Here is a 21,804-nt window from a genome sequence, read left to right as displayed (position 1 = left end):
CTACCGTCATTCACAAGCTTTAAACTCCAGAAACAAACCCTAATTGCCTCTCAAAAACCCTCGACAAAACCGGCTTACAAACTGAGAATCAGTTTGTGTGTCCCCTTTGAAACCGTTCGTTCAACCATCAACCTCCATTAAAATTCGAGTTTCTTGTTCCAAATTAACCATACAACATCCACCTGCATCTTAGACAAATATTTACGAGCCAAATTGCCCTTGAGAGTACACGAATCCCCTCGAAAAACAGAGTGTTATACACTCTGTTTTCGCGGCTTTTCCTGTCTGTCCAGTTCTGTTTGTGCTCGTTTTTCGTGCCCAATAATTCAAAACGAGCGTGGTTTGTTTTAAGATCTTTGTTCTCCTCTCTTTCTATTTTTCAAAACATCTTTTAAATCTAATTTTCACCGTGAAACGAGTGAGAAATTGCAGTTTGAAAGTTGTTGTCCAGATTTGCAAAAAAACGTGTTATTGCTTTGTTCCTTCGTCGACGACGGCCTCTCGAGATAAAATCTACGATCGATTACGACCCAAGACGGTGTCAACGATACATGTAGGTTGAGGGTGCATCAAATCCTCCTCTTCTCCCTTTTATTTCGTTCTTTTTTATGTTTGTTTTTTATTGTTTCGTTTTATTTTGTTTATCGTTTGTTTATCGTTTGTTATCGTTAACTATGAAACTAGTTTAGTCCGAGTATGAGTTAAAGTACCACCAGGAACACCCGCGTTGACTTGAGATGGGAAAGAAATCCGCCACATCGGTCGGTCGTACACCCCGTCTCATTTACATATCCTCGTGTTCAAGGTAGGGCATTAATAAAACGATTTCTAACTTCGTTCCTCGCTTTTGATCCCTCGCTTGTTTCGACCAATTCGACCTACCCTAGGACCCATCGCATGTTAGTTCGACCTCTGATTGTTAACATATGACTCATTTAGACGACATTAGATCAATTTAATAACCTAATTAGACATATTAGGTGGCATCGACATAGCTTTAAAAATCAACTAACAATTCTATAACTTAATTGAACGCATCTCTCTTTTCACTCGATTTCTCGCTAGCATAGGAGTGCGTGATTAGCACCTTCCTATTAACACTCGATGAGTAGCGTTAATATCATAACTTCGTGACCTAATTCGACCCCTTTAGGCCGTGTAGAATACACATTCGCGTGACATCTTTTCAATCGATCAACGTCGTTTCTAACTTGTTTTCTAGCCCGCTTTCGAACTCGTTTCGCAATTATTTGATCTAACTAATGAACTCGACCTAGGAACTAGGATGGCCGTGGTTTGGCCGTGAGGTTGGCCGATTTCTTTGTCCTTCTTGCTTCGTTTTTTGTACCAATTGTTCTTTGTTGTTTCGTTGCTAGTTATTTATAATTTGCCCATCGAGTTGTAACTTTGAAGTTTGTTTTACTTTTATCGAGTCAAAAGCTTCTTCAAAAAACCTTATTCTTATTTGGTTAGATGGTTGTGCTCCAATTTGTGTAAGAGCGTAGTAAATCGCATGTTGTTTAAAGCGACATGGCCCGATTTATGCTAATGCATGCTTTGGTGTGTGGCCCTATGTCTAATTCGATAGGATTAAGTGAAAGCACGCATTACGAGGAGTGACCCAAGGCCGTGAGTCATGTAATCCGTGGGCCACCCCCCTTGTGCACGTTTCCCTAGGCCGAATTGGCCGTGTAATGTGTCGTGTATGGTTTTGTGTATAGCGTTGTATTTTAGATCGAGTTGTATCTTTAATTTCTCGCTGTGTCGGCATGAAATGCCTGGGTTGTAATAGGATAGATCCCAACGGCTCCCCCATTCCCCTTAAGCCTTGTTTGCTTTGTATGTTGTTAGATCAATCAACCCACATGCTAAATTACAACTTTGACAAAGTTAGTTTAGTTGCATCTAAATCGACATAGAAACTTCACATGTTAGGGTTTTAAAAACGATGTTTGCATATCATATATCGTAGTAGCTATGACCTTGTTTGAAATCCGATACTTGACTTAGTAGATGTAACACCCCGTAATTTCGGACCGTTAATATATTGCGGAAGTAATTTATTAATCAAGTAAAATTTGATATTAATGTATTTGAAGTAATAATAATTCAAAGAAATATAATTTCATTATATTTTAAAGAAAAGTATTTATTTTGATAGTTTCGAAATGTTTAAAAATAGTTTAAACCGTGTAAAAACTTTTTATTTTGAAATAAGGGCATATTGGGAAAAATGACGACTCTTTTGAAAATTGGGCAAACGATTATGGAAATGGGTCATATGAATACTCAATTTTCTTGTAATCTCGTGTTTAAGAACTTTGGTCTTGTCGGAATTTGCAATTGACAAGCGGTTTTAATTATTGTCGAAACGAGCCAAAACCGACTCATAAAATTTCCGTCTCATCCCGCTCCTCCTCTCCCTTTTCCGCGGCACACCCCCTTCCCCCTTTCCTTTTCATTTTTCTTTTTCCAACTTCATCTTCCTTAATGTTCTAAAGCTTTCCAAATCAAAAACCACCATTTTTATACAAAATCCAAGCTAATTTCACCATAACTCACTCGTTTCTAGTCCGATTTTCACAAAATTTATATTTTCGGAATCCTCTCTTCAAGATCTACATCCTAGTATGTTTTAATTTCAGTTTTCTTGATGTTGATTTAAGACGAATTTGGGCATATTTCGATTTTTGTGCTTATTGTTGTGTTTTTATTGTTTATTTAGGTGAAGATTTGGAAGACGAGTTTGGGGACTCGTATATTGTTGAAGATAGTGGTTAGTTGGAAGATTAGGGTTTGGGTTCAAGGTGCTAATTGCTCATTTTGTTGCTAAAGGTAACATATTTCGAGTTACTCGACGAATAATCGTCACATTCTTTGCTTTTTGTTTGATTTTGTGATTATTAATTGAATGGTTTATTTCACATGTTAATATGGGTTAATTTCTTGTCTAATTCATGTCTTTTGTTAGTTTAAGTTAACATATTAGTATAGGAATGATTAATTGATGCTTCAGACGATGTTAAACTGAACAAAAATGGAGAAATGGAGGGTTGGGGGTGGCGGCCAGCAGGCCCAGCAGGCCCGGCAGGCCCGTGCAGGCCCACGGCTGGCCCGGGTCAGCCCGTTGCTTGTTTCGCGGTTTTTCATGCATTATTTGTCATTTCGGGTTTATTAATGTTATAATTAGTATAAGTAACAAATGGGTAATCTTTTGAAATGAATCATATTAGTAGTAAAAATTATGTTGATGGTAAAAATTATGTTTATTTTGGTAATTGACACATGTTAGAATAGGTTATAAAATGAAATTGTAATGAATAGGCTCAAAATGAATTTTATAGCGATAATTGTAATATTTGGATGATTATGCCGAAAACTGAGCCTTGGTCCCTTTGACTGAATCGATGTCAGTCAATTGTGTGATTGGTCAGCCGCAATTTAACCCGTACCTGTCGCAAGACTGGGGTTGCGGGTAAAAATTCGGTTGGATGAAATTTTATATGAATTGGATAATCGGCCTTTTTCTTGTTTTAGGCCATTTATTAAGTCTTAGTTCACATGTGTTGTTGGTTGAATTTAATAGTTTCTTATATTGTAGAAACGGCCCTAAATTCCCTGAAACCTTTAATATTGTTAATATTGCTAGAAATGGTATTGGTATTAAATACTTTTTGCAGGTTGTTGTGTTTGTCATAGATAGGTCTTTATAGTCTTTGACGAGTATATGTTCACTGCTTAATAGCCTTTGTGTTCCTGACTTGGTGGGATTATATCCAAGTTGGGGCATGACCTCGTTACTTATTTTGATAGTATGTGGTCAGCTTAAGTACTAGCCAACCCTTTGGTGGACTCTTTAGGGTACTCACTTTGTTTTAGAAAAATTGTGGGTCTTGGGTGCGGTGGTGTGTATCCGCATGTCTAGGTCTCTGTGATTTTAGGCTAGGGTTGTGTTGTGTCTTGGCCATGTTTTGATAGAACCTCCGAGCCAAGATACCGGTTCGATTACCTTCCCTACCTCGTGGTATAGACTCGAGTTCTGAGTGACTATTGACCGTACTAAGAACTTATGACTGTCTTTGATATATTGCCCTTTCTTGTATGGTGATTTTATGAATTGTAATAGGTGAGATGTAAGCCGGTTACAATTGATAAAGTTTGGATTACTGTTTGTTATATGTTTCACATGATAGCTTAAATTGGTCAGTTTAGTGTTTATATGTTAGAATACTTGATAATTGAATTATTTATCATGTTGTTTACATGTTACATTACATGTTACATTAAATATGACATTTCGTGGCTGGGAGGACTCGAAGTTACTCCCCACTGAATTGTGGCTTTCGTGTTTGTATAAAATGCGATTGACAGGTTGAAGATGATTAAATGGGGTATACAGACGAGCTAGTGAGCAAAAGAACCTTGGACTTAGTTTGACTATTTTTGTAGTAAACCTTTAGACTTTTGGTTATGTTTATATTTTGAAGGGACATATGTCTCCCTCTTTTACTTTGGTTTGTATCTCTATATTTTCTTGCCTTTAGCATAGTTATGTAAATTAGTTTGTTAGTATTTACAGGTTTTGGCACTCTCCTGTTGGAAATGTTTGTGAATGGTTTAGAAAAGTTTTAAAAATTACAGGTTTTGTCTAGTTGAACCAATTACAAACATATCCTGTCAGTTTTTCTGTAGAATTTACGTGTTTATTTAACGCTAAAATTTGAGGGTGTCACAGTTGGTATCAGAGCTTGTTGCTCCCGACGCACGTTTGTGCACCCCACTTAAAATCACTTGACCTTTAAATAATAAACTTGAGAGATGGGTAGGATGGGTAGATTTAGGATTTTATGTGGTAGTCTGTTTGTGATTGCTAATTGATAGGTACTAATTAAATTTTCTCTTTTGTAAGATGGCTCCGCCAAGAAGAATTGATGATGCTCTTTTACTAGTTCTTACTCAAATTCTCCAAAACCAACAAAATCAGCAGAATCAACAAGCTCCTCCTCCTCCCCCGCCTCCTGAGGGTACATTTTCTATTTTTGATGCTCCTTGTTTGGTACTATTTGATACGGGTGCCTCTTTATCTTTTATTTCAATAAAACTTTCCGATAAATTATCACTTGAATCATCACATGGAGAAAGCACATCTATATCCTTACCCTCTGGGGATGTCTTTTCTTGTTCTAAAATCTATCCTAAGTCCCTATTTCTATTGCGGGATCTATATTTCCAAAGAAATCTTTTCCAATTTCCGCTTGAAGAATTTGATGTCATTTTGGGCATGGATTGGTTACATACTTATCATGCTCGATTTGAATGTCGGGACCAGAAAATAATTCTTACAAGCCCTTCAGGTCACCGTGTGTCTTATCAAATGGTTAAAAGACAAACCGGTACTAAATTAATTTCTGCTATGAAGTTTGTCAATGCAATGAAAAAGGGTCATCAAGCCTTCTTGTGTATGGTGACTCCTTCGATTCTTCCTCTCTCTACCTCCTAAAGAGAACATTCCCGTAGTATGTGAATTTCCCGATGTTTTTCCTGATGAGCTACCGGGAATTCCTCCTGAAAGGGAAGTTGAATTTACTATTGATCTCATTCCTGGTATCGGCCCTATTTCTAAAGCTCCTTATAGGCTGCACCGTCTGAAATGAAAGAGCTGAAGGCTCAGCTAGATGATTTGATTGCCAAAGGTTTTATCCGACCTAGCTCTTCACCTTGGGGTGCTCCTGTTCTCTTTGTAAGGAAGAAGGATGGATCTATGCGACTATGCATAGATTATCGTGAACTTAACCGGGTTACTATCAAGAATAAATATCCTCTTCCTAGAATTGATGATCTTTTCGACCAACTCCGAGGTGCTTCCACTTTTTCTAAAATTGATCTTCGTTCGGGCTATCATCAAATTCCAGTCCGAGAAGCTGACATTCCTAAAACGGCCTTCAGTACGAGATATGGTCATTTCGAGTTTACGGTGATGCCATTCGGTTTGACCAATGCTCCAAAGATTCATGGATCGGATGAACCGTACTTTCAGAGAACACCTTGACAAATGCGTTGTAGTGTTCATTGATGACATCCTGATCTATTCTAAATCTGAAAAAGAACATGTCAAACACCTTCGTGTTATTTTAGAGATTCTGCGCCGTGAAAAATGGTATGCTAAATTCTCTAAATGTGAATTCTGGTTACCTAAAGTGACCTTCCTTGGGCACGTCATTTCGAAAGAGGGCGTTATGGTAGATCCTGCCAAAATTGAAGCCGTTGTTGATTGGAAAAGTCCGACCAATGTTTCTGAAATCCGTAGTTTCCTTGGCTTGGCGGGTTACTATCGGCGATTTGTGAAGGTTTTTCAAAGATTGCTAGGCCGATGACTCGATTCTTTTGAAGAAAGAGTCTAAGTTTGTGTGGTCTGAGGAGTGTGAAAATGCCTTCCAGGAATTGAAAAAGAGGTTGACTACCGCTCCGGTGTTGACCTTACCTGAAGAAGGAGTGGACTTTGATGTTTATTGTGATGCTTCTAAGCATGGTATAGGTTGTGTCTTGATGCAAAAAGGGAAAGTCGTTGCGTATGCCTCTCTCGTGACTAGAGTTCATGAAGTTAACTACCCGACTCATGATCTTGAATTAGCTGCGGTGGTGCATGCTTTGAAGATTTGGAGACACTACCTCATTGGAGTCCATTGCAACATCTACACCGACCACAAAAGCCTGAAATATCTCTTTACCCAAAAAGAGCTGAACATGAGACAAAGAAGATGGTTAGAGTTGGTGAATGACTATGATGCCGATCTAATTTATCACGAAGGAAAAGTTAATGTGGTGGCTGATGCTCTTAGCATAAAATCCTGTTATTCTTTGAATTCTTTTCAGGAATTACCTCCTGAACTTGCTTTAGAACTTCAAAAATTAGGGGTAAGCCTTGTAAAAAGGGGCTCTCATCTTCTTGATGCCATGTCAGCCGAACCTGACTTCTACCGTGAGATCCGTGCTTGCCTTCCCGATGATCCTACTTTCAAATCCATTCGAGCTAAAATTCAACTTGGGCAAGCTAAGGATTGTAAGATTGATGATGATGGGTATCTTCGTTATCATGGTAGAATCTATGTTCCGAGTGCAGCCGATTTGAGAAAAAGAATTCTTGATGAAGCACACCTCTCTCCTTACTCCGTTCATCCAGGAGGTACCAAAATGTACAAAGATTTGAGATTGCAATTCTGGTGGCCTAGGATGAAGATTGAAGTTATGGAGTATGTCAGTAAGTGCCTCACCTGCCAGAAAGTAAAGGTAGAGCATCAAAAGCCCGGGGGTTTGCTTCAACCCTTGGATGTTCCTCTTTGGAAATGGGAGTCTATTTCCATGGATTTTGTGATGGCTTTACCCAGAACTTCCACTGGGAAGAATGCTGTTTGGGTGGTTGTGGACCGATTGACTAAGTGTGCTCGGTTTATTCCTATCAAAGAGACCTGGAGATTAGAAGTTCTAGCTGGTGCCTATGTGAATGAAGTAGTGCGCTATCATGGGGTTCCTAAAGATATAGTTTCAGATCGAGACCCTCGATTTTGTTCTCGTTTCTGGACTGCATTACAAGAGGCCTTGGGTAGTAAACTATTGATGAGCACTGCTTTTCACGCCGCCACTGATGGTCAAACTGAGAGAACAATTCAAACTTTAGAGGATCTTCTTCGTGCCTGTGCTTTAGATTTCCAAACTTCTTGGGAGAAATGTTTACCTCTGGTTGAGTTCTCTTACAACAACAGCTATCAAGCCTCTATTAAAATGGCACCATATGAAGCTCTGTACGGTAGAAAATGCCGTACTCCAGTCTGTTGGGATCAAACCCAAAATGTTCCAATGTTAGGACCTGATTTGGTGACCGAGTCCATTGAACAAGTTAAGATCGTTCGGGAGCGGATGAAAGCCGCTCAGGACCGTCAAAAATCATATGCTGATGTCCGTCGTCGACCACTTTCTTTTGAGGTTGATGATCAAGTATTCCTTAAAGTGTCACCTATGAAAGGGGTGAAACGGTTTGGCGTAAAAGGGAAGCTGAGCCCTAAATATATTGGACCTTTCCGGGTGATTGAAAAGATTGGTCCTGCTGCTTACCGTTTAGAATTGCCCCCAAATCTGAGCAAGGTTCATAATGTCTTCCATGTTTCTCAGTTGAGGAAGTACATTAGTGACCCTAGCCATATCATCCAAGAAGAGATTCTTGAATTGGAGCCTAACTTGGCGGTTGAAGAAAGGCCAATTTGGATTCTTGAAAAAGCCAACAAGCAACTTAGGAGCAAAGTTGTACCTCTAGTCCGTGTTCTTTGGCGTTGTGGAAATGTCGAAGAAGAGACTTGGGAGACTGAAGCTTCTATGTTAGCTAAATATCCTGAATTATTCTCGTAAGGTATTCCTTTTCTTACTCTTTTTCCGAGTTACTAAGCCATGTTTAATCATAATTAGTAAAGATATTATTCTTATTATAGAACTTTAAACTAAAATTTTGAAAATGCTTTTATGATTTTTAATGGTTTTAACATTAGTGAATGTTAAATCTCGTTGTTGGAGACGTCCCAATAATGGGTTTTCTCATTTATTGGTGTAGAAATATTTTTATATCTTGATATGAATGTGGATGTTCTTGTCTGATCAACGAGAGTATCACCGTTTCATTGAAAAGATACCTATATTTTTCTTATGATTATATTATTAAGATGTTGTATACTATAATTTCTCCTTCTAAGTTTCGAGGACGAAACTTTTTAAAAGGAGGGGTGATTGTAACACCCCGTAATTTCGGACCGTTAATATATTGCGGAAGTAATTTATTAATCAAGTAAAATTTGATATTAATGTATTTGAAGTAATAATAATTCAAAGAAATATAATTTCATTATATTTTGAAGAAAAGTATTTATTTTGATAGTTTCGAAATGTTTAAAAATAGTTTAAACCGTGTAAAAACTTTTTATTTTGAAATAAGGGCATATTGGGAAAAATGACGACTCTTTTGAAAATTGGGCAAACGATTATGGAAATGGGTCATATGAATACTCAATTTTCTTGTAATCTCGTGTTTAAGAACTTTGGTCTTGTCGGAATTTGCAATTGACAAGCGGTTTTAATTATTGTCGAAACGAGCCAAAACCGACTCATAAAATTTCCGTCTCATCCCGCTCCTCCTCTCCCTTTTCATGACACCCCTTCCCCCTTTCCTTTTCATTTTTCTTTTTCCAACTTCATCTTCCTTAATGTTCTAAAGCTTTCCAAATCAAAAACCACCATTTTTATACAAAATCCAAGCTAATTTCACCATAACTCACTCGTTTCTAGTCCGATTTTCACAAAATTTATATTTTCGGAATCCTCTCTTCAAGATCTACATCCTAGTATGTTTTAATTTCAGTTTTCTTGATGTTGATTTAAGACGAATTTGGGCATATTTCGATTTTTGTGCTTATTGTTGTGTTTTTATTGTTTATTTAGGTGAAGATTTGGAAGACGAGTTTGGGGACTCGTATATTATTGAAGATAGTGGTTAGTTGGCAGATTAGGGTTTGGGTTCAAGGTGCTAATTGCTCATTTTGTTGCTAAAGGTAACATATTTCGAGTTACTCGACGAATAATCGTCACATTCTTTGCTTTTTGTTTGATTTTGTGATTATTAATTGAATGGTTTATTTCACATGTTAATATGGGTTAATTTCTTGTCTAATTCATGTCTTTTGTTAGTTTAAGTTAACATATTAGTATAGGAATGATTAATTGATGCTTCGACGATGTTAAACCGAAAAAATGGAGAAATGGAGGGTTGGGGGTGGCGGCGGCAATGCCCAAAGAGTTCGTGCGAGCCCACAAAGCGAGGCCCACGGCTGGCCCGGTCACCCGTTGCTTGTTTCGCGGTTTTTCATGCATTATTTGTCATTTCGGGTTTATTAATGTTATAATTAGTATAAGTAACAAATGGGTAATCTTTTGAAATGAATCATATTAGTAGTAAAAATTATGTTGATGGTAAAAATTATGTTTATTTTGGTAATTGACACATGTTAGAATAGGTTATAAAATGAAATTGTAATGAATAGGCTCAAAATGAATTTTATAGCGATAATTGTAATGTTTGGATGATTATGCCGAAAATCGAGCCTTGGTCCCTTTGATCAATCGATGTCGATCAATTGTGTGATTGGTCACCGCAATTTAACCCGTACTGCCGCAGATCGGGGGTTGCGGGTAAAAATTCGGTTGGATGAAATTTTATATGAATTAGATAATCGGCCTTTTTCTTGTTTTAGGCCATTTATTAAGTCTTAGTTCACATGTGTTGTTGGTTGAATTTAATAGTTTCTTATATTGTAGAAACGGCCCTAGATTCCCTGAAACCTTTAATATTGTTAATATTGCTAGAAATGGTATTGGTATTAAATACTTTTTGCGGGTTGTTGTGTTTGTCATAGATAGGTCTTTATAGTCTTTGACGAGTATATGTTCACCGCTTAATAGCCTTTGTGTGCCCGACTTGGTGGGATTATATCCAAGTTGGGGCATGACCTCGTTACTTATTTTGATAGTAAGTGGTCAGCTTAAGTACTAGCCAACCCTTTGGTGGACTCCTTAGGGTACTCACTTTGTTTTAGAAAAATTGTGGGTCTTGGGTGCGGTGGTGTGTATCCGCATGTCTAGGTCTCATGATTTTAGGCTAGGGTTGTGTTGTGTCTTGGCCATGTTTTGATAGAACCTCCGAGCCAAGATACCGGTTCGATTACCTTCCCTACCTCGTGGTATAGACTCGAGTTCTGAGTGACTATTGACCGTACTAAGAACTTATGCCTGTCTTTGATATATTGCCCTTTCTTGTATGGTGATTTTATGAATTGTAATAGGTGAGATGTAAGCCGGTTACAATTGATAAAGTTTGGATTACTGTTTGTTATATGTTTCACATGATAGCTTAAATTGGTCAGTTTAGTGTTTATATGTTAGAATACTTGATAATTGAATTATTTATCATGTTGTTTACATGTTACATTACATGTTACATTAAATATGACATTTCGTGGTCTGGGAGGACTCAAGTTACTCCCCACCTAATTGTGGTTTTCGTGTTTGTATAAAATGCGATTGACAGTTGAAGATGATTAAATGGGGTACACGAGGCGGCTAGTAAGCAAAAGAACCTTGGACTTAGTTTGACTATTTTTGTAGTAAACCTTTAGACTTTTGGTTATGTTTATATTTTGAAGGGACATATGTCTCCCTCTTTTACTTTGGTTTGTATCTCTATATTTTCTTGCCTTTAGCATAGTTATGTAAATTAGTTTGTTAGTATTTACAGGTTTTGGCACTCTCCTCTTGGAAATGTTTGTGAATGGTTTAGAAAAGTTTTAAAAATTACAGGTTTTGTCTAGTTGAACCAATTACAAACATATCCTGTCAGTTTTTCTGTAGAATTTACGTGTTTATTTAACGCTAAAATTTGAGGGTGTCACAGTAGAGGCCGTTATCGACGGGCGGGGTTAGGTGTCCTTATGGGCTTCCTAACACGTACCCTCACCCCTTATGATGCGTGTCTTTTACGCCCTAGTATTATTGTTAGTATCACTTTCAGCATGAGTAGCTAAATAGTTTGTGCTAGGATGTAGGCGAATTGTAGCATAGGCGGCATTAGATTTTACACGGCCTGAACCCGCGTGTTGGTCGATCGACCACCTTACCCGGTCGATCGACTGACCTCGTGAGGTTACCTTTCGTTTTAATTGATTTTAATGTTGTATTTAACGAATCGAATGCATGCGACCAGTTAGATACCCATTCGTGACTGACCCAATAGATCGAAAGATAGGGAAGTCTGTTAGACCATCAATTGAATCGACTAAACTGTGCTAAGATCGAAGGATAGGTATAGTTTAGACCGTTAGTCACTTTTCAGGACGAGAGTCAGTTTTAGTGATATTAGGGACCTATACCGAGATCGAAAGATGCTATTTGTTAAGAGTGGACCGAGAGGACCTCTTTATTTCCCGCCTCACCTGTGTTGACTCAGACCGACTTAGTTTGCTGCCGCCGAAGCTATAATGAACCGATCATCCTAATACACCTTCTTTATCTGTTAAACCGTTTTTTTTAGTTTATTATCTTTTTTTGTTCTTAGTTATAGACCATCTCAACTCAACCCCCACAATTGTTACCTTAGACTGAATATAAATCAACTAGAATTTACATCTGCCTCCTTGTGGTTCGACCCTGTTACCACTAGCCTAGGTTAGTCTTAATAGGAAATTATAAATCTTATTTTTGGTACTCACAACGACGGGTATCAAATTTTGGCGCCGTTGCCAGGGAGGCAATAGTCCTAATTTTAGTTGTTTTTATTTTTAGTCTTTCTTAGTTTAAGGGACTTATGTTCCTTAAACTTTTCTTATATTCTTTTTGTAGTTTCCTCTTATGCGCAGGTCACAGGGTGGTGAACTAGTACCATTTGACCCTGAGTTAGAGAAATCTTTGCGCGAGTTGAGACGAACACAAAGGATACTACCGACAGAGGAAGAGCTGAGTACTCTATCAAGCTATTACGAGAACGATCTGTTCAAGAAGACCCACGCCTTCACCCGTTTCCACTTCTTCAGGTAGAGACAGTTACCTCTCCAGAGATTCCAGTCATGGCCGAGGAAACAAGTATAGCTAGTCATTCCGAGCCGACAGCTGAAAACTTATATAAGGGGTTCGAATTACCAGGAGATGCCAGGAAGTTCGAACCAAAGCCTTCATACATTAGCATGGTTGAGAAGAACCAGTTCGGGGGAGCTGCAAATGAAGATGCAGCTAAGCATATGGAGACCTTTATTGACTACTGATGTTCCATACCCCCACCAGCCGGCGTGACCCAAGACCAGATCAAGGAGACCATGTTCATCTTCTCCCTTCGTGATGCCGCAAGGGAGTGGTATAGAGATTTGGACCGGACTGCCGTTCGAGGATCACCGATTGGAATTCATTGGCATTGGCATTCTACAAGAAGTACTTTTCTGCTTCAAGGACGATTGCTATTAGAGCTCAAATCACGGGCTTTAAACAAGGGCCAGATGAGAATTTCCACGAAGTATGGGTCCGATTTAAGAAGTTGGTGCGAACCATACCACAACATGGGTTCGAAAAGTGGAGCTTGTGCAATCATTTCTACAATGGGTTGTACGACGATCGAGGGCCATTTTGGATCTTTGCGCACCAATGGACGATTCGCTAAAAATTTGGGAACAACGAAGGGGTGGAAGATCATTGACGATCTAGCTACCCACAAGGCCGAGTATGGGAATTCTAGAGGGAACCGAGAGGAGAGTGCTGAATCTTCCTCTGTCATTGCGCTTGAGGCTCTTATCTTGCGAGATTTGACAAGTATGAACTAGGAGGAGCTTCTAAAGATGGGATGTACCAGTAAACGCCGTGTCGACGGTCCTTTCGTGCCCGTGAAAGATGTGGAGCCGAGGGACATGTCTCGAAAAACTGCCTAGTCCCTTTGAGTCTTGTCTTGCCTTTCAACACTATAGGCAGACCAACACCTATTATGAGCCGAATACCCATCCAAACTTGAGTTGGAGGAGCCGTAATGTCCCGAACCCAACTCAAGCTCCGCCGCAACAAAGAACCCTATGTGCCCCCTCATCAAAAGAAACAACAATATCATAAACCTCCCTATGTGCCGCAACAATCGCAGAATTCTGAATTTTCCGAGCTTAAGAACCTGTTGCTAAAGGAGTCCCAAGCAAGAGAGGCCGGGATGAAGCTACTAGAGAGCCAAATTGCTCAATTAGCTAGCAAAAGCAACACTCGAGCTCCCGGACACTTGCCGACCCAAACTGACCAAAAGGAGACCTTAAATGCCATCACTTTGAGGAGCGGGTCCACCATTGATGGTCCTGCCATGGTCGAGGACGCTGTTGAAAAAGATGAGCCGGAAACAAGTCAAAAGAAAGCTTCAACGAATAAATCAAAGAAAAGCACTAGTCTACCGGTATATCGGTCGATCGACGATATACCTAGTCGATCGATCAAGCACGGGTTACAGGAGCTTCGAATCGTACATCTCGGTCGATCGACCGAGACAAGTGGTCGATCGACCGAGATCGGCTGCGATCTTGAGGAATTTCGTCCTTTAATGCCAAATAATCTGCGAGACCACTTGTTTCGGGGTACCACAGTCCCGAAAACTTTAGGACAAGACCCGAGTGCTGATGGGTCAGTCCCGGTCCCGAAGTTCGACCCAATGACGGTTAATGGTTCTCATTTGAGACGGTCTGAGGAAGGGTCAAGCTTCAACAAAGAGAAGGTGACGGACTTTTAGCCTAAGTCCAAGGATGCCGGCGCGCGTGATTTGGAGGAGAGGGCTAAGGTACTTCTTACAGCCCCTTACCCGGAGAGGCTAGTACCGACCAAGGAACATGTATCTTTCAGCAAATTTGAAAAAGTTATCCGTAGCCTGAATGTACAAGTCCCCTTCCTTGAGTTAGTAAACCAAGTACCCGCTTATACTAAATTTATGAAACAACTTTTGTCCAAGAAGCGGTCACTTGAAACAGTGCACACTGTCGCACTTACTAAGGAGTCTTGCTCCTATCTGTCTCACACTGCACCCCTTAAGTTAGAGGACCCGGCGGTTTTTCTTCCTTGCAACATAGGTACCTTCTCAATTGAGAAGGCATTGTGTGATTTAGGGGCTAGTATAAGTGTCATGCCCTTGAGTCTAGCTAGGAAGCTTAAGTTGACCCGGTTTGCTATCACAGACATGACAGTTCAGATGGCCGACCGATCTGCGGTCGAGCCTATAGGAGTCCTAGAGGACATACCCGTCCAAATAGGGAAGTTTTTCTTCCCTGTTGACTTTGTTGTCCTTGACATGCCTGAGGATGCCCATATACCGATCATCCTAGGTAGGCCGTTTCTGCACACTGCTGGTGCAGTTATTGACGTAGGCTCTGGAACTTTGACCTTCAAAGTTGGGAAACATTCTATCATTTTTGCCCAACCTGCTAAAAAGAAGGACCCCATGTGGCCTGTTACTTGTAACACGGTTTCTGAAAAGAAATCGTACTTTGTGCTTCCTGAATTGCCCGTCTCTATTACTACTCTTGTGCTAACCCCTCCGCCTCAGACTGGGAGCAGAAAGGATTAAGAATCTGTTGTTTTAGACATTGCAGGGGCTGGTTTGGGGAAGGATGAGCTGCAGGTCACTCTAACTGCGACAAAGCCTATCATTCAAAGAGGAGGTCTTGGTTGCCTGAACTATGGAATTGATGAGATAGTTGATGACGAGCCAGTCAAAGCCAGAGAGTCTGATTTGGACTTGGATGAGCCCAAAGCGACCCTTGACTGGGGAGATGATGAGAATGCTGATCCGTTGAGCCATACGGATGTGGAAGCTAAGAAGGGTACAGCCGTTCAGATTAGCACCATTGAGGCTACCTCTAGTAGCCAGAAGCCGACGAAGTGGGCCATACCTTGGCCTTTCTTGATCAACTACTAGTTGATCAAAAGCTTTTCAAACATTTTATTGCTTTCGAACTATTTTTTATTGCTTGTTGTGTGCGCGAAAACTTCGCATTTTATTTCGCTTGCTTAGGATTTTTAAGTACTTTAGACTTTATTCTGGGTTTTGCACAATTTTGGGCGCGTATTATTGTGCACTTGCAGGTATTTAGAGCTTGTTAGCTCAAATCATTGAGCAATTACGAAGAAATATGAGGATGCAGCAGTGTTTTCAGTCGATCGACTGGTTCCAGTGGTCGATCGACTGATCTGCAGGTTCCAGGAGACACTATTCATTTTTACCTGGTCGATCGACTGGGTTAAGTGGTCGATCGACTGCTGCTGCTGCTGTACTTATTCACGACCTCTCCCCTGCTGCGTTTGATCGATATGCGGACTTAAGGGAGTCTTCTACTCCACTTTATTTTCCGTCCAATTTATTTATTTCTTCTGATTTTCTCATTTGTGCACAATCTTACCGCTTCAAAATTGTTTTCCTCAGTCTTATGCGTGATATTTCTTGTCTTTCAGGTACCTTTTAGTAGCACTGCTGGCTACTGAAACCTCCTAGCTCACGCTGGTTTGGGGAGGTTTCCCTTGCTGCGCTTAAGTCTTGTACCTTTTAGTAGCACTGCTGGCTACTGAAACCCCCTAGCTAACGCTGGTTTGGGGAGGTTTCCCTTGCTGCGCTTAAGTCTTGTGAGTTCCTGATTTCTTTACCTCATGTCATATTTTATTTCCTTTCTCGCAAATTCTCATTTCTCTTTTCTTCATTATATGATTTTGCACAATGGGGACATTGTGCGATTTGGTTTGGGGAAGGGTTTTGCGTCGCATATCATTTGCTTGCATTCACGTTTAATTCTGTTTTGCATTGTTTATTTCATTTCATCCATATAATTCAAAAAAATTGACAAATTTCAAAAATTTCCAAAAAAATGCACGTTTATTTTAGCATATAGGTCGAGTCGGAACGTGAAGGAAATGTAGATTCATATACCTACTAACATACTCATATATGTTTAAATTAATTTGTCATAAAATTAAAGGTGGATTTTATGCATGCAAACAATAATAAAAGAAGATAAGAAAACATTTTCTCACCATATGAATTTCGGTCATATTGGGCACCAACAAGATCTCCTTCTTGTTAGTTCTTGAGCTTTCCATTAATGGATGAACATACTTGACTTCAAATTAGAAGCCCTCCAATTAGTTGCACCCAAGACAATCCCTTAAACCCACAAAAGAACATGTACTAGATGTTTATAATGTGGTTTACCTTAAATTTGATTACTAAAACTCATATACTACTACTAGTATTATTAGTAATTAATAAGAACAAATTAGATTCATAAAACTTGGTTTTATGAAGAACAAGAGAGAGGTTTTATGTTTTTTAGAACATTAGAGAGTAATGAATTATTGAGGAAAAATCCTCTCTAATTCCCTATGCAAAACCGGTGGGTGGGAGGTTTATTAGCCCCTTTAATTTTTGCTTTTTGTCTTCACAAGACAAACTAGTGTAAGACTTTGTCCATTGTCATGTCACTATCAAGTGTCATGGACAAATGAATAAGACAAATAGAAAAAGACAAACTTCTAAGCATGCTCACCCATATTTCGGTTTCTAAGTTGTAATATGGAGTCCATTTTATTTTTGTCAATTGTACAATTGTATGTCATGTGACATGTGACATGTCTTATGTCATGTTTTAATTTAAAATGCATATTTAACAAATTAAATATCATTTATAAATTAAATAAATCATATTTAACAAATTGACTAGTAATATAAAATTACTTTCTCATAAAATGGTCATTTAATTACTAGTTAGTATAATTCACAATATCTTGTAATTATAACTAACTTATCATTCTCATCTCGCATGTTTCGCAAACACCGATTAATATTAGTAATATAACTTCTTAAATTACTAAATAAAATCTTATTTAATCACATTATAATAAGATGTCATTTTTCTCTCTTATGATAATAATTTGTTCAATTTTAAGGAATTAATTAATCAGTATCGGCATACAACTAATTAACCTTTTCAATTAAGGGAATCGTCCTTTAGGTGTGACCTCAAGGGATCAACTGATCACCACCGTCTCACGACAGTAATGTCAAACTCTAGCCAGCCAATCATTACCGATATGTGTGGACCAGTTGACTATATATGTAATGTATCATCCCTTCCGTATTCTTGAAATGAGATTTAATAATGATATTTAAATCATGTGATCGCACTAATGTTGAGGACACATTTCCCAACAATCTCCCACTTGTCCTCGACAAGTGTGCGTCACCAATTCTCTTGTCCTATTACTATCTCCCACTCAATGCAAGGTGTCTTTCGGGTCGTACTTGCAAGTGATCATATCGAGAGTGGTTTCCTCGATCCGGAGAATAATCGATTGACCGGAATTTATCTACCATAGATACCTTCCGAGCGTGGCCACGTATTTCCGATTCATTACTCCTCGAGTGGCCCTGAGATATTGTTTTAACCCTGACAAGGGGGTGGACAATTCCTATCGCACTTATTCCCTTCGACTAGCCACAGCCATCATAACCCAAAATATGCCCATTTGACCCCATTTACGAAGGTCGTAGTAACACAAATCAAAGTTAATCTGAAACTGTGCCATCTTAGGCGAATAGTCTTTAGTCAAAGAATCGACTCATTAGAATACTATAGTAGCTCTCGCCATGACCAGGCTTTATAAATTTGCCAGAACTCTATAAGCGGTCACTGCCCGACAAAGTGTTCCTAACAGTCTGCCTATGTGATCGACTAGTCATCTCACATGACTCTATGGCACTTGAACTTGCCATCAATCGCATCACACTCTAGTCACTTCGAGATGTCACCTCATACAAGTGACTATGGGCGAATACAATGCTAATCCGTGTTCACTTTAACGGGGTTCAATTGTCTATACAACCCGTTTGGATGTAACAAAGTATAATAAAAGAGTTTTAAAGTAAAACACGAACGACAAATGTGATTATCACATATGAATAGTCAATGCCTGATTACTATTTCATATTCTATAATCTAATTTGATCTTATACGTAGTTGTTCATTTCAATTCAATTGAAATGACATGACTCATCATGTTTAGCCTTTGAGAAGGCTTTGGTTAGTAGGTTTTATCAACTTCTTGTGCCTTACTCAACCTTACTACATACTCGTTTTCCTTTGTAATGTATACATTTGCATTACAAAACTTTCTGAGTACGTGTCGAGATCCAATCAAGACATAGGCCCTCTAGCCTAAGAATAGCTCCCACTGTTTTCACAGTGTGCGGGACTCATCCTTCTTGCACATCTCATGATCGCAAGTGTACTCAATTTCCGTTATAAATATCTCTCATTGTTCTTTATTGCCTAGAACGATTCTAGAAAATCTACTTCTTAATTAACATTGCCACAATGGTATCTTAACCATCCTAATGTGTTTTGATTATGGTTTTGTCGGAAACCATGCGCAATCTCAATTGTCAATTGTCACTTGTGTAACACCCTTACACAATATTGCATCATAAACACTTTGCTTTACTTCCTTAATGCTTCTGCAAGCACTTAAGGGTAATCTTTATACCTTACTTGGTAAAGATTATTTAAATTCGATTTTTGAAAACAATTCATCATACTCAAAGCATATGAAGTGTTATACATCATTTCTTTTTAATTGATTCTGCAAATGAAGCAAATGAAATCAATCAAATATGTTCAATTTAATTGAACTAGTCATGAATCTTATCAACATAAGACTTCTTATTGACGCTAATATCACGTGGATTTATCTTCATAAATCCGTATATTAAAGATGTATTATAATACTCCAAAAGTCTTAAATCATTCGCAATGATCAATATGTCATCCACATATCGGACTAATTAAAAAATTCCGTAACTCCCACTAAACTCCATGTATAAACACAACTTCTCGCCTTATCGAGAAATGTTTTATCACATGATCAAAATGTTGATTCCAACTCATTGATGTCCTACTTAAGACCCTCTCTTAAGTTTCACATTATCTTAGGATTGCAAGAATCTAATAAACTCATGACATGTATTGAATACATTCCTTCTATTGAAGAAGTGGGTTTTAGATTCACTCGCCATGTATTTCATAACCTCATAATGAAACACAATCCCTAAGAATATCCAAATAGACTTAAGCATTTCAATTAGTGCAAAACCCTTTGCAACCAATCTTGCTTTGAAATATTAGTGCAACACCCTTTGTCACTAATCAAGCCTTTTATTTCGGATTCTCATGGCTCTAAGCCTTGTATTGAGTTGTGACTTAAACATTCTTATGTAAGTCATATGTTCATTACTTTCTAGAAGTAATCAACTTGAATCAAACAATTTCTTTTGTAAGTTATAAGCTCTTTACTTTCTTAAAAGTAGCATGAATTCATCATTTTTAACAAGTGACGAATTTAACCTCCTAGGTTTTGAAGAAACAATGTCTTACACAAAACGTCTCATGTAGCCAAGAAAGACCAGTTTCTTGCGACATAAAATCTTTGTGGTATTCTTTGTGGCTCTTGAATAATTTCTCCCACTCTGTCTTCTAAAAAATAAACTTGTATTTTAGAAAGACAGCTTCACGAGCCACAAACCCGTCGTACTCGTGATAATGGAAAAGGAAAAAATGAGCATTTGTTTCTTGTGAAAACTTACAAACATGGTACTTTTACCATTTCATATCTCATATGATTCGATTTAGTGGAAAAATAATTTAGACAAAAATGATAAAATCCCCAAAAGGATCAAGTAACTCAAGGTAACTTGATTGAAATCCAAACCATATCGAATAGCGTTTGATTTCTTATCTAATCACACATTATTCCATAATGCGTGCTAAGAGAGATTAACTTGTGATACTATATCACATTTCCTTTGGCTTATATCAAAGTCTTCACTTTGATAATCCCATCACGACTTAAATCGTGATTCCTTGAACTCTTTGAAATTCTTCAAAGATTTCTCTATTTACCTTATTAAGTGAACATATTAGCGTCAACTTAAATCGTTGGTAAAAGAAAATGATCAACCTATTTTGGATCGATGATATACAAACTCGATCTCCTTTTCAACCAAAAGGCACGAGACATCTTGCTTTGAATACAAGATACGTATACACCATTAACAATCTAATGGTTTCAAGAGTACTCGATAACTCTTTATGTTCATCATTCCAAAATTTAAGGTTTAATCTTGGGTTACCAATTTGAATCTTACATCATCTACATGATATATTATTCTAGTTTGGTTTAGAATATAATCACCTTGATAATGGGCTAGCCATACATCAAATCGTGGTGTATAGGGTCACAAAAGTGAAAACCTCTTTTGTATCTTAACAAGTTTATATTCCTATTTAGAGTTTATGCACTTAATAGTCATAATTAAGTACAACTTTAAATCCAAAAACTAGATTGAGTACACAATTACTCTATCTCTCGACATCATTGTTGCTAGTCGTCATATTCTAATCATCCTATGTATCAAACTTAATGATGAAAACCACCACCGGTTTCTAATATCGACGAAGTAGTACTAGCAAAATTTATGTTTAATCAAATAAACATTTAAAGAAGAAGGTCCCATTAGATGTCCCACAACTAACTTGTTGATTCTTCAATAATATGGGGCAGTTTCCTTTCTTGTGTCCAACATTTAAGAGAATGGAAACTTTATTGGTCGGGATTGATAGGTTTAGTATCGTCATTCCTCAATGACTTTACTTTTAACATTACCTTGTATCAATTCCATTATTATCTTTACTTCTTGAACCTCGTCCTCATCTTAACGGTTTAAGAGAATGCTCCCACTCATTTCAATGAGTCTTTGCTTTGAGAAGCAAAATTGAATTCATGAAGATTACTCTTCATTTGTTCGTTTTAGTCTTAAAACTTTCATTGAAGTGGTTGCGTTATTTTGGTCAATTACGAATTCTGAAAATCTAGTCACCAAAACAATTTATCGCTTCAAGGTACTTAATTCAATTAAGCATATGAAACATAGTCCATTGTAAGTAGAAGTGTTAGTCAAGAATCAAAAACCTGTTTGATAATGAATAACTTTAATCTATACTCTTTACAAGAGATCCTTAGCAATGGTTCGTTTGAGGTTTTAGAAGCAAATTCAAATTTTGTCTTTAGTTACGATGTTTTAATGGAGATTCGTTATCAAAATCGAAATGATATCGTATATGAATTGTGGTAAAGAAATAGAACAATGTAAAAACGGAATAGTGGAAA

The sequence above is a fragment of the Silene latifolia genome, chromosome Y, assembly GCF_048544455.1.
Source record: "Silene latifolia isolate original U9 population chromosome Y, ASM4854445v1, whole genome shotgun sequence".
In the NCBI taxonomy this organism is placed as follows: Eukaryota; Viridiplantae; Streptophyta; class Magnoliopsida; order Caryophyllales; family Caryophyllaceae; genus Silene; species Silene latifolia.
The sequence above is the reverse complement of the archived record's forward strand: the minus strand, read 5'-3'. Positions refer to the sequence as shown.